The 14,468-nt window shown below is 41.4% G+C and overlaps 1 protein-coding gene and 1 long non-coding RNA gene across 9 annotated transcripts in view; both read right to left on the bottom strand.

The window, feature by feature from the left end:
• The window catches only part of ARHGEF7 (Rho guanine nucleotide exchange factor 7), a 194,765-nt gene that overhangs the window by 122,194 nt on the left and 58,103 nt on the right, over positions 1 to 14,468 (bottom strand). The gene's annotated exons all lie outside the window — the stretch shown is intronic.
• On the bottom strand, positions 8,339 to 13,372 carry LOC122456840. The gene is made up of 2 exons (XR_006275985.1): positions 11,916 to 13,372; positions 8,339 to 11,753 (listed from the first exon to the last, which is right to left on the bottom strand). It is a non-coding gene; the product is annotated as an uncharacterized LOC122456840 (long non-coding RNA).

Raw genomic sequence — 14,468 nt, 5'->3', positions numbered from 1 at the left:
TGCTCTGCACAGAGGGAGACTGTCTGTCATACCACACCTGGTGATACCATTCCATCAATTCCTTTAAGTTTCAGGTTTGCAACCATACTCCTGCCAGAACCCAGCGGCCCCAAAAATCCTAATTAACTACACACTAAGAAATGATAAGAAGAGAGAAAAAGGAGCTTGTGGATGTAAAAGGTAGTTCCGTTTAGTTCTCAGTGATGGCGGCAAAAGAGTTGAGGTGAGAGTGAGAGTGCTACTATACCCACTGCTTCACAGCAAAAATGGTTTTTCTATCTGGTTCTGCAATTTGATGGTAGAGGCCCCAACTCCCATAAGTAACAATACAAAGGGGCCCTTAAAGAACACAATCTCATCCAAGACCAGAGATCACCATAGTTCTATTAATTAGCAACAAAGGTAGCAGTAGAGTTATGGTGAAACTGTGAAGACAAGATCCTTGGACCAGAGTATTTAAACAGAACTATTTCCTGACCATTAAGCCCTGGTTTTTAAATCAATATAACTGATTACACAAAATGTTCATATTCCATGAATACAATCTAATCAATAAAACTATTTTAGCATTAAATCTGTATACATTTTAAAATGTTGTAGTGCAATTCCCTTTTATGATGCAATAGTGTTTGCACACAATATGTGCTTCTGAAATGTGATCATGAGGACGACTACCTTAAAAGCATTCTTTAATTAACTCTTGCAAAATATTGCAAGTCTCCAGTACATCATAGATTACAAGGCCAGAAGAGAACTTTGGATTCAAATAGAGTAACCTCCAGTATGACATAATCATAGGACTCCCCTGAATTAATTCCTGTTTGTATCAGAGCATACCTTCTAGGAAAAAAAAAAAAAAAATCTAGTCTTGATTTAAAGATTCTCAGTGATGGAGAATATACCACAACTCTTGGTAACATGGCCCAATGATTAATTGCCCTCACTTTTAAAAATTGTATCCTTATTTCCAGTCTGAATTTGTCTAGCTTCAACTTCCAGCCACTGGATTTTATTACATCTTTGTCTGCTACACTGAAGAATATTATCAAATATTCCCTGTATAGATACTTATGACCTGTGATCAAGTCACCCCTTCTCTTTGATACACTAAATAGAGTAAACTCCTGGAGTCTCTCACTATAAGGCATGTTTTCCAATCATTCTTGTGGATCTTCTCTGAACCCTCTCCAATTAGTCAACATCGTTCTTGAAGTTTATACACCAGAACTGAACACAGTCAGGGTGAATAAAAACCAATGATTTTTTTTTTTAATTTGTAAGGATTTTTTTATTAAAATGCTTTGAGGAAAAAAACCTATCTAAAGATACATTATAGCTCAAAGATAGCTCATCATTGAATAGGAATTATAAATTCTAGTTTATAGTACGAGACAATATATTCTTGTAATGTTTAAGCAAAGTTTTGTAAATGAGTTCCAATAGTTCATGGCTTAGGAACTCCATTAGGAACGGGGTTCCAGGGACTTCTGTATAGATTATTTAGGTTAATCTTTCTATCTATGCAATGGGACTCAATGCTCACTCTAGAAGATATCATCAGATATGCTTAGTTTTGCAGTTCTCAAACTGTGGATTTGTGTCTCCAGGGATAACATGCTTATTAACAGCAAAAATGATTTTAAATAAATATATAGAGGTGAGAAATAACAGACCTCAACCCTATTGTCCCTCTGCAAGTTTGTGTACACAGAGTCAATCCCTTACCTCTCTAAAAGTGCAAAGTTTCAAAAAGTTCGATGAATAGAAGATTGTTGGGGGCGGAATAGATCTGGACAAAGAGGAGGTCTGGAGATCAATGTGAGAAGGGAGGGACAGGCAGTAGAAACAAAAGTGAAACTGTTTGAGCAGCACATTCCAGAAGTCTTGAGGTCTTTCTGAGCATAGCCCTCATTGATTTGAGATCTACCATACCATTCTCTCACTAGAAGGGAAAACTTATAATGGCAGCAGGCCGTAAAAAGAGACTCAGTTTGGGAATATTTTAATGAAGTTCCTCTACCTGTGGGTAAGACAGGCGAGTGTGCAAAATAGAAATGCAAGGCCTGGTTGCCCAAATGAAACAAAATCATGAGAAGTGTTCCTTCTCAGGAAGAACCTGCGTTGAAGACTATGAAAGCAACAGGTCTGAACATTCAGGATCTTCAGGTTGGTAAACTTTTTTATTTCATGTTTCTTTCTTAAGGACTGCCTATCTTCCTTCTGGACTATTCTTGAATTCTCATGTTTGAGCAAAAAAAAAATATAGTTGTTACTCTATGGTACTATCACTTTAGATGCAGATGTGAAAAGAAATAAATAGCTGAATAGACAGATCTTCCTTTTACAGTTTCACCTTTAAAGTAGTACTGTGTGTCAGTCAATGCAATGAGTAATACTGAAGGAGCAGTATGGTAATAATAATTAAATGACTGCATTGACTTGTTTTGTTTAGGAGAATCCATCCTCGACAGAATTCTGAAGACTATCAACCTTCAAGATCACCATCATTTTCTATAGTTTCAGAGTTGTCTGCCAATGATAATGTTTCGGTCACATCATGTACGTCATGTAGCCATAGTATATCACCTATAGCAAAAAGAAAAAAAACTTCATCACCCAGAAACAACCATAGATAAGTTTGTGATAAGAACCAGCAGATTACAAAAAGAGGTAACCGATGAAAAAACTCCCCGATTTGTTTATGCAACAAACTCTCCTTTCCGTATGATTGAGAACCCACACTTCATTAACAGGGTTCAATCATTCAGACCAGGATACAGTCCACACAACAGAGCAGATGTCGCAGGCAAATTGCTGGATAAAAAGTGTATGAAAAAGAGAAATTGAGTGTGCAAAAGTTCTAGAGGGTAAAATTGTTAACCTGAGCCTTGATGGGTGGAGCAATGTTCACAATGATCCTGTTGTATGTGCTTGCGAGACAACAGAAGAAGGGAATGTCTTCCTTAGAGAAACAATCAATACAACAGGATATGCACACACTGCAAAATACTTACAAGAAGTGGCAGTAAAAGCTATAACAAACTGTGAAAAAAAATTCAAATGTCTAGTATGCAGCTTGGTCACAGACAATGCTGCAAATGTATCCAAGAGGAGAAGAAATTATTTAGAAGAGAGTCCCAAGCTAATAAAATACAGTTGCAGTGCTCATTTGATGCACCTCCTAGCCAAAGACTTCAATGTTCCAGAAATAAAGGCTAATGTTGTTGAAATTGCAAAATCCACTTTGCAGCGGCTACTCTGAAAAAAATGGAAGGAACCAAGCTAACTCTCCCACAAGACGTGTCATGGAACTCAGTAGTGGACTGTTTTGAGCACTATCTCAAGAATTGGCCTAATCTGATGACAGTTTGTGAACAAAATCATGGAAAAAATAGATGGCACCGTCACAGCCAAAGTTCTCAACACTGGGCTGAAGAGAAATGTCGAACACATGCTGAGTACCCTGAAGCCTATTGCTGTAGCCTTGAACAAAATGCAGGGAAATAGCGATTTTATTGCTGATGCTGCTGAAATCTGGAGGGAACTGAGTGAGATCTTAAAAAGAGAAATATACAATAACAGAGTTAAATTACAAGCATTAAAAAAACAAGCACTATCACTATGGGACAAGCACTATCTCCAGCTCATTTTTTTGCAAATATTCTCAATACTCGGTACCAGGGTCAAACCTTAACTGCTGAAGAAGAGGAGTTGGCTAGAACATCAACATCCAGCAATCATCCCTCCAAAATGCCAACTATAATAAACGTCAGAGCTAAGGGTGAAGCATTCAAGAAATATACGTTTGCTGATGATGTTTTAAAGAAAGTCACACCAATGAACTGGTGGAAGTCACTTAAGCACTTGGATTCAGAGACTGTTGAAGTGATAATCTCACTTTTAACATCAGTAGCTTCTTCTGCCCCGTCAAAAGAATATTTTCTTCCTTTGGACTAATTCATTCCAAATTGAGAAATCGTTTGGGATCTGAAAAAGCAGGAAAGCTTGTTTTTCTTTTCCAGATTATAAACAAAACAGGAAAATGAAGGTGAAGCCGACTGAGTTAGCTGCAGAAGCCAATATGTTAAGTTTCTCATGTTGACCTGGCTGACATAGTTGATTTAATTTTTGTTTTATTTTTAAAAAAATATTTCATTTAACTATTTTAGTTCAAAACAATTTTAACAAAAACTAACCTGATTTTAAAAAACTTGAATGTTTAACTAAATTCAGGTTTCAGAGTAGCAGCCGTGTTAGTCTGTATTCACAAAAAAGAAAAGGAGTACTTGTGGCACCTTAGAGACTAACAAATTTATTTGAGTATAAGCTTTCGTGAGCTACAGCTCACTTCAATATCCGATGAAGTGAGCTGTAGCTCACGAAAGCTTATGCTCAAATAAATTTGTTCGTCTCTAAGGTGCCACAAGTACTCCTTTTCTTTTTAACTAAATTCAAGAATTCATATGCTTATTTTGTTAAAATATTATATGTTTGCTGTTGAAGAAAAAAATCCAGAATACATTACTGTTTTTTTGCAGGGAATCAGCAACCTTTGGCACGCAGCACTCCAGGGTAAGCCCCCTGGCGAGCCAGGCCAGTTTGTTTACCTGCTGCGTCCGCAGGTTCAGCTGATCGCAGCTGCCACTAGCCACGGTTTGCCGCTCCAGGCCAATGAGGACTGTGGGAAGCAGAGGCCAGCACATCCCTCGCCCCGTGCCACTTCCCGCAGCCCCCATTGGCCTGGAGCAGCGAACTGTGGCCAGTGGCAGCTGCGATCAGCTGAACCCGCGGATGCGGCATGTAAACAAACCAGCCCAGCCCACCTGGCGGGCCACAGGACAAAGGGAGTCGAGCCAGTACTCTACTCAGCACAACATTCTTTTTAGAGTGCCCATGACGGTTCATCCTCCTGGTTGCTTCTACTGGCAATGGTAGCTCCTTCAGCTCACTAATTATGTTCATCCCTAGAATCCCTGGGACTCCTTTTCCCATATGGCTTCCTTCAGAGAGTCTTTGTCTTGCAGGATGAAGATGCATTTACCTGGCAGCGTCTAACCCATGTAGTCTATGTTTGCTTTGAGGCATCCCACCACTGGGATTGCCAGTCCATTAACTGCTGTTAGACGTACAAACTGTGTGCTGTGCATGGTCAGCTCCTTGTCTTTCAAATATTTTTGAAAATGCGACTCAGTAATGCTGCTGACTTCTGAGCCAGTATCTAACAAACATCTGGTCTTCACCCCTGCTATATATACTTCAGCAGTTAGACAGTCTCCGAACGCTCACTTACAGAAGGTCACTAGATATGCCGGCATTGCCCACGTTCCTTTCAACACTGTGTGCAGAGTGACTTTCCACCAAGGAGAGGCCTAGGAATCCTTCTGTCACTGCTTGGCCTTCTACCGCAGATGGGCCACTTGCTCCTGGTGCCCCATTGGTTTCGAGTGCCTGGGACTCTGTTCTCCTTCCCAGTGGACATTCCCGGCGAGTGTGCCCTGGCCTCTCACAAGCGCAACAGATGCACCTTCCCAGCTCGTCCTTCAGTGGGGCTCTTCGGGATACCGGTGCCCTTTGACATACTAAGGGGATTTTTTTCTTTCATTAACGCAGTCATCACTTTTATCATCTCCTCCTGTTGGACCGCCAGTTTTTGGACAGCCTCACTTAAACTTTCCAGCGTTAACTGTGTTTGGGGCAGGACCTTTTCCCCAGCAGCTGCATTCACTAGGCCCCTACTTCGTGTACGGGGGTTAGGCTTGGCTGTCTCTGTCACAGGAACTTCCTCTTCTTCTGAGCACATAATGGCAGCCTGCATGAGTTCATGGAACTTCTTACTGGGCTCTTCCTTAAACCTCCTTTCCATTTCATGGCGGAGGGTATCATCCTGGAGCCCTAGCACTAACTGCTCTTTCAGAACCGTATCTGGGTCTGGAACTCGCTGAGAGTCTCGCCACTCCACTTTGCTCATTCTCTCCTGGAGGTCATACACATATGCCTGGACAGTTTCACCGGGCTCCTGCTTTTGCTCAAAGAACTCCTTTAGTCGGGTTCCAATAGGTACCTTATCTCCATACACTTCCAGGAGGAGTTCAAACATCTTTTCCACATCTTTTTTGTCTGCCACTGCCATGAACTTTACTGTGGCCTTGACCTGGCCCTTGAGGTGCTCCTCTATGAAGTCCACATGATCATCGTCAGGTACTCTTAGCACACGCAGAACCATTTTCACAGACTTGACCCACTCCTCTACCATAATGTCTCCTGGTCTAGTTGGGAAGCCACCAAACTCTGTGACCTTCCGCTCCCCTGGGACATAAATAGTAGGGGGTTTCTTAGCTTCTGCTGCCTGTTGGTCTATTACCGCCTTAGCCAGTGATAAGGCTTCTCTCTGTTTGTTCTAGCTTGTTGAAATGCCTCAGCTTGGTCTGACAATCTGCGCTGAAGTTCAGCAAACTGGGCCCGTAGTTCTTCAGTTCCAGCCATGGCAGGGTTCTGGACCAGGTCTGGACAGTGCTACCAGAACTCAACCAGTAAACCAATGGGGTGGACCCTCTGGATAGGATCTTGTTTGTGATGCCAATTATGTAAGCGGGGGAATAGTCCCACTATTGAGGGGAACTTTCCTGGCTTCTGCACTACCCCGGTGAAGTGGGCTACCGAAAGGATCCGAGTCCTCACTCCCACTTCCTTTACCCAGTGGCCTCCCTGCCCTTGAGGGCTCCCCTTCCACTCCCCTGTCTGGCAGAGTCCTCGTAACCCCAACAAGGCTGGGCCCAGGATTCCTAGGGGGCTCGACCCCCAACCCTGCTGTGGTCACCTAGGACAGGGGCTAGGGTGTCCCCACTCCGGGGTACTCTCTGCACTGGCCACTTCTCTGACTCACTGACCATTACATACAAGTTAAAGCAAATGCAAGTTATTTAATCAACAATTAATTTTGAAAAGAATAAGGGGAAATGGGAAAGGTTAAAGGAAACATCACCCCGCTCTGTGGCAGGGAACATCACAAATAGTGTCTCTGGGACATCAGGGCAGTTCCCAGTCTGTTCCTTGTAAGTCCCAGGCCTTCTTCTCAGGCCCTGGCTGTGCTGCAGGGATGCTGTGGATTGGACACTCGCTCTGGTGGTGGCCACAGGCTCTAGGTGGCAGGGCCCTTCTTCCCAGCATTGCCCCCGTCCTGTCGGGGTTACCAATCCCCCTTTGAGTCTGGTCTGCAGATCCTCCTGGCTGAGGTGTCTCCCTGTGCTGGGCCCACTGCCCAGGGTCCCCCCTCGCTCTTCCCAGCTGCTCATGACACCCGGCTCTGAACTGCTACTGCTCCAGCCCCAGCCCCAGCCCCACTCTGTCTGAGCCTGGCTGCTGCTCTGCCTCCAGCTCCCTGGGCTGCTTCTCTGGCCCCTCTGGCTCTGGTTGCTACAGCTCTCCTCCCAGGATAGGTCTGCTCTGCAGGCTGCTTCTGTGACTCTGCTCCCAGCACTGACCTGCTTCCTGGGCTGCTCTTCTGGCCCCTCTGGCTCTGGTTGCTGCAGCTCTGCTCCCAGAGCAAGTCTGCTCTCTCTGGGCTGTGCCTCTGGCTTTGGGGCTGCAGCTCTGCTCTCAGGACAAGGCCTGCTCTCTCTGGATCTGGCACAGCTCTGCTCCCCAGGTCACCTCGGGCCCCTGCTTTCTCCTGAGCTCAGCCCCACTCGGTCTGACCCAGGCAATTCAGGCTCACATGGAGGACGGGACCTCCCTGGCCTCCTGACTCCCTGATTAGCCTGCCCGCCTGGTCACTCAGGCTGACCTGGAGCACTGGCCTCTCCCCATTGTTCCTGGGGGCTGTCAGTCTCAGGGTTATGATTCCCCATCGACCCTTCCCTTTGGAGTACTTGGAGCTAGGAACTAAAACACCGCCACTGAATGTTAGTAAGGAGGCAACAGTCCCCTTACATAATTATCTATCATGACTCCAGACCTTTATTCAAACTCACTGCTTCCCAAGAAAGAGCTCCCCCATCCTGTAAGTAAAGCCTGCTTTCTTTGTTCCTAGATGTTTGACTTTACATTTGGCCATACAAAAAAAAAACAAAAAACAAAAAACCATAATTTGCTTGGGCCTATTTACCAGGGGACCCAGATTGCTCTGAGTGACCTGTCCTTTTCATTATTTTCCTCTCCACATTGCAAACTTGCTCCAGTGGCTGAAACCAAAGCAGCAGCTAGACTGAAGCTGTTGGGGAAAAAAACCTCAACCTTTGAAAATGGTGACACTGATAAAAAGCCACCAAAAATAAAACTCCCTCTCAGCCCCTCCCAGAATTCCTATTCCTTCCCCGGCTTTTTTTTTTTTTTTTTTTTGGACCAGCTGTCTTGGTGGCTCCCTTAAAGCCACTTGTTCTTCCTCTCTTCCTGCAGATGCCACTAATGCAGCCTGCCTTGGGAGAAGACCAGGTGTGCAAGACTGAAGCCCCTCTGCCCAAGCTTCTCTTTCTTCCTCTACCACTCAGATCAGCATTTGAGAAAACAAATGTAGCTGGCCTCTCTTAACCAACAAGTGACAGCTCCCACCTTGAATAGCACATACCTTCTGAGCAGCCTAGAAGGGAAAACAAACAAACAAACAAGAGGCAGACAGACAAGGAAAAAAGGGAACCAAGAAAACAGGAACAGAAACAGAAACAGGGGAAAGAAGAGATGACAACTTGCTGGCATGAGGAACACTGCTCCTACCTACATCTGCCAATTTGCTGCAAAAAAGTTGAGAATCATAAGATTTTTTTTTTTTAAAGAAAAGGAAAAAAAAAAGAAAAAAAAAAAAGAAGAGGCATTATATGTGATTGGGAGGCCAGGCACTTTCAGCATAGGAGAGCCATATGGTTTAGTAGCAAAAAAAAAAGTAGTATTAAAATGTAACGTTGTTCATGGGGGGGGGGGAGAGAAGACATGACACCTAGGATAAAATCTAACCCAGATATAAATCCAGTTCTTCAGAGGTAAAAACTTCATTGCATTAATGCATTGCATAACCTAAACAGTTTTAATTCCAAAATTTTGTAATACATCTTTAAGAAATCTACAGGAGTAGGCAATACAAATACAGATTAAGTAGACAAAATGTACATATTGGTACACACTAAACAAAAATTCAAGGTACTGTAGTGAGGTGAGAAATTTCATTTTTTTTTTTTAAAGCCACCTGAAAATCTTCTGCTAAGCCCTTCCCAGTCGCAGGGTGGATAAAAATGAATGATTTAAATAAATTAGTACATAAAAATAAAAAAAAAATCTGATTTTAAAAAAAATTTAAATTAAATACAGGCCTATCTTTAAAATAAGCCTATTTAAAATTAAATTTGAAATCATCAACTCATGTTAAGGCCTAAAATTATTATAAATTTATTTGAACAACAAATTAAATACAAAAAATAATACATTTGCTGCCAAGCTTTAAAAAAAGTCAAACCACTGAACTAGTAGAAATCACTGGTGACACAGAGGCCCATGGTGACAACTGGCAAAGGGTTCACCACTCTTTCCAAGCAACTCCTGTCTTAGACCTGACAAACTCACTACACCTAATACATCACTTTCATGGTATTTATCCACAAAAGGCAGCATATGAGGTCTCTACTGAAAGGTTGTACCTTATCAATACTCAGTCATTGTGAGAGGTATGAGCAATATTTAAGGAATAATGCAACCATATTGAAAATTATGCCCTTATGGTCTTGGAGTGAAGGTGAGTCACCAAGGAATAATGGCTCAATGATGGCCCATTTGAGTTGTCACCCCCTCCCTGGCTAGCCAATTATCTAATGTATTGCTCAACTGTTTACCTTTGCACCAACCCAGAAAAGTCAATGGAAAACCAGCAAAGACACTATCAACATCAACACCACTTGGAAGTGAGAAGGATGACATGACAGTGAGGGGGATCCCTCTGCATGAATAAAAGACAAAACTACTTCAGGGTATCGCAGGATGGAGAAAGACACTACAGATCCATTCACTGAGGAAATACCTTCATGAGTGGGGGTGCTTCATGAAACACTGGGTCCTAGCTCCTTACAGCAAGCAAGCACTGCAAAAGACTGAACTTTGGGGATGAGAATCTACTTTATTAGGTAGGGAAGGTAACTGTTAATACATATAGGACCCAGTTCATATATTATTTTGTTCTGTATGTAACCATTTGTATTTATCACTCACATTTGTTTTGAATCTCCATTCTTTCTTCAATAAAATTCCCCCTCCCCCCCTTTTTTTTTTAAGCCACACACACACTAATTGAACTTAAGTGCTGGATGTATGCAGGAGTGGTGGTCTAAGATAAAACTGGGATTTTTGGAAATATAGGATCTGGAATTTCTATGGGTCCCTCCAGTGATTGGAAGCTGCACATCACAAGGGGACACACTGAAGGGGTTCCGGGACTGGGAAACCTTGGTTGTCAACCTGTAGGAAAAAGGCAGGGCTGGTATAGCCCAGAGGAGAGTGCTTGAGTGACTGGTTGTGTTAGGGAGCCAACACTCAGCTGGAACAGGCAAAACCCCCTCACACTGGTGGGTGGTGACAACAAGGTCACTCTTAAGCCTGGGTGCCCCTAGAACCGTCACAACTTGCATCTGGAACCAGAGTCTGTTGAAGTGCTAAGTCAGCTTTTGACAGCAGTAGCCTCTTCTGCAGGTGCAGAGAGAACATTTCCTTCATTTCAGTTGATTCAACTATTCAGTTCAATTATTAGTTCATTCAAACTTTAAAAATCAACTGGGAGTTGAAAAAGCAAGAATGCTTGTTCTCCTCTTCCAATCTATAAATCAAAATGAGGCCTGAGAAATGACATCTATGGAAATCTTGAAAAGCATGGTGACCAGTTCAATTTACTAAATATGGATAATGCTTCCTTTGTTTAAAAAAAATTTAGTTTTAAATGGCAAACATGTTTTGATAAGAAAAAAGATTATGTATCAGCACATTTAAGATTGTTTTAATTGATTAAAACAGAAACGATTTTATGCATTTTGAGCTGGACACAAATCACAAGTAGAAAATTAATTATCTAGTAAATAAGAAATGAATCATTCACCATTTTCTTACAATCAAAAATTTAAAAATTAAGACTGAATAAATCTAAGAGATATAATTGCTTAAATCTGTATATCAACCTTGTTAACCAAAAAGTAGCACCAAAGTTAGTGTAAAAGCTATATTTAATTGCAAACAACATGTTTTAATGGTTACCACCCAATGAGAATCAACCCTTTTTTAGGAAAGTAACTAAAAAGTACAAATAAAATCGAGGATTTAAATGAAAGTTTCCCGATTGCTAATTCAAATCATGATTAAAATTGGCAATTTAAATCACTTTGATTTCAGCAAGTCACACTGCCAAATCCCAAGCTACTTTTCCAACTGTCTTTAGCATTAGGACACTAGCTATATCAATTATGTGGCGCATATTTTTAGTTTTAAATGCTAAGTTATATTTTATTGTATACAGAGTGTCAAATTCCAGGTCAAATTTTAACATTAGTGAAAGTACTGAATGCACGCTATACAACTTGCATTTGTGAACTTAAGCATGGATGGCTCCAGAAAATGTAATTTTGGCGGACTTCAGGTAGCATCAGATTCCCCTCTCAGATGCAGACAAGAAACCTAGGCAGTTGTTCTGAATTTTTGTTTCTAGCTAAGCCCTTAAAACGGCACTGTCAGGTTTGCAGGAGGGCATTCTTGGTATTTAAAGCTAGTTCTTAGTAGACTTTCTTTGAAACCTAAAATGGAAAAAGAAAAGGAGTACTTGTGGCACCTTAGAGACTAACAAATTTATTAGCTCACGAAAGCTTATGCTCCAATAAATTTGCTAGTCTCTAAGGTGCCACAAGTACTCCTTTTCTTTTTGCGAATACAGACCAACACGGCTGCTACTCTGAAACCTAAAATGGAAAGAATCTTTCAAGAATATTTCAAGTCTTACTAGACTTAGAGTTGTTGGAAGAGGCAATCAGACATACTATAAAAATCAGTGAGGAAAGGTTTGAGAATGCAACTGCATTTGTATTTTCACATGAAAAAAGCCTCAGCATCTTCAAGCGCCTACCTGCTCAGCTAATTATAATAAACTAACATTAGAGTCACACTTCAATCCTGATGCATTGCAAATTGCTTTATAAAGTTAAAATGGTACCCAGAGGGATAATCTCATCCACCTCTGAAATGTAGTTAAGGGTTTACAGTATTTTACCCTATCAGTTTACAACAACACTACAAAATGATTTAAGGCAAGAGTTAAAGGATATTTTTTCCAATTGAATCTGCAGGTGGAATGTGGTTTCTCAGAATGCAATTGCTGGAGTTGTAATTTGACCAGAACACTAGGGCTCAGAATCCTCCTCTTGCAAACAAAAACGTGTGCATTGATTGATTTCTCAGATGAGATCTAAAACTGAGGTCCTACCACTTGCACAAATTAAACAGTGTCTTGAGCAGCTCAGACCCTCCTGACACCACGCTGTGGAATTAGTTTAATATTAACTCAAAGGAAAGAATAACACATGCAGAATCATTAACTCCATGTCTTGCAGCCCATCCAGGTGTGCCTTGGAGGTCTCCTGCAGAGCAATGACTCAGCCTCACATTGTTTAGCTTACCACACGATGGCATGATTGCACACATCAGTGAGTCAACATTTATAAAAGAAACTCTTAAAACTGATTCCATCTTTAAAAAAAATAATCTAATTTCCTTTGGACAGTCAAGTCATCAGACCTCAAATGGCCTTCACTCCATGAGGACAACATTCTGATCAAACAACTGTTACCACATCATCCTGCTTCACAAACCTTCTAGAAATAGAGAACAAAACAAAGGACATTTCTATCATGCATTTCTTATGCTTTTGTAAACAGGCATTCAAAATAAAGTATTGTGCCACATAATGACTGTCTTTCACCTTGGACCACACTAAGACAGCTGTCATGCCATAACTCTCCAGGAACAGCTGATGTTTTCTGGCTCAATATGTTAACAAAATACACAAATCCTGCCAACCTGTCAGACACAAAGATAAAAATATGATTAAACAGTTAAGTATTTGAAAAAAAAAATATGACCATAATAGTGGTGGATTGTAAGGAATGCTACTAGAAGTCAAAGGTACTTCTCTTTCCTAAAGATGCAGGCATGGATCCTACTTTAGGTTTTGGCCCACAGGAAGGAGTTAAAAACTAGGGGAGGAGACAGAAGTTGTTGGCCAAACCAGATTGTCTCTACGCAAAAGAATAAATGGATAAAAATCTGACATCAGGAATCATAACATTCAAAAACCGGTACGAGAATACTTCAACCTCTCTGGCCACTCAGTAAAAGATTTAAGGGTGGCAATTTTGCATCAGAAAAGCTCCAAAAACAGACTCCAAGGAGAAACTGCTGAGCTTGAATTAATATGCAAACTAGATACCATTAACTTGGGTTTGAATAGAGACTGGGAGTGGCTGGGTCATTACACATATTGAATCTATTTCCCTATGCTAAGTATCCTCACACCTTCTTGTCAACTGTCTAAATAGGCCATCTTGATTATCACTACAAAAGTTTTTTTCTCCTGCTGATAATAGCTCATCTTAATTAATTAGCTTCTTATAGTTTCTATGGCAACTTCCACCTTCTCTGTATGTATATATCTTCTTACTATTTGTTCCATTCTATGCATCCGATGAAGTGGGCTGTAGCCCACGAAAGCTTATGTTCTAATAAATTTATTAGTGTCTAAGGTGCCACAAGTACTCCTGTTCCTTTTGCAGATACAGACTAACACGGCTACTCTAAATCTAAAGTTGTTGGAAGTAGAGCAGAAATGGAGTAAGTTACAGTACTCTGATGCATTAAGCTGAAGATACTGATATCCCTTTCCTTTTTCTTTCCACCTTTAAATGGAGTGTTTGGACCTGGGTGTGTATCTGCTTTGATGAAGTTTTCACTTGTTTAACAACTGCATGTACTGGGAATCAAATCTAGGCACTTAATTTAGTAAGTATAATTTTTTCCAACACATTGAGCAAAGAGGAAAAAGGTCCTACTGGACTTCCCTCTACCCTCCACTAAAAGGTCTCAGATCACAGCAACTCACCCACAGCTGGACTTTTGGAGACTGCTAGTGCTTCTTTGCAAAAAAAAACCAGCAACAAGTCCCTTGAGAGCGCTGTAAAATCTTGTCTCTAGCCCAGAGAATGAATGTGCTGCCAAGACAGCACAAGTGATAAAAACACCTATGCTGACAGAGAATGCAGAATGTTAATATTATGTATGTTAAGTAAGACATGGAGTTAATGATTCTGCATGTGTTATTCTTTCCTTTGAGTTGGTATTAAACGAATTCCACAGCGTGGTGTCAGGAGGGTCTGAGCTGCTCAAGACACTGTTTAATTTGTGCAAGTGGTAGGACCTCAGTTTTAGATCTCATCCGAGAAATCTATCAGTGCACGCGTTTT

Source organism: Dermochelys coriacea, chromosome 1 (genome assembly GCF_009764565.3).
Source record: "Dermochelys coriacea isolate rDerCor1 chromosome 1, rDerCor1.pri.v4, whole genome shotgun sequence".
Classification (NCBI taxonomy): Eukaryota; Metazoa; Chordata; order Testudines; family Dermochelyidae; genus Dermochelys; species Dermochelys coriacea.
This window is presented reverse-complemented; position numbering and strand designations above follow the sequence as displayed.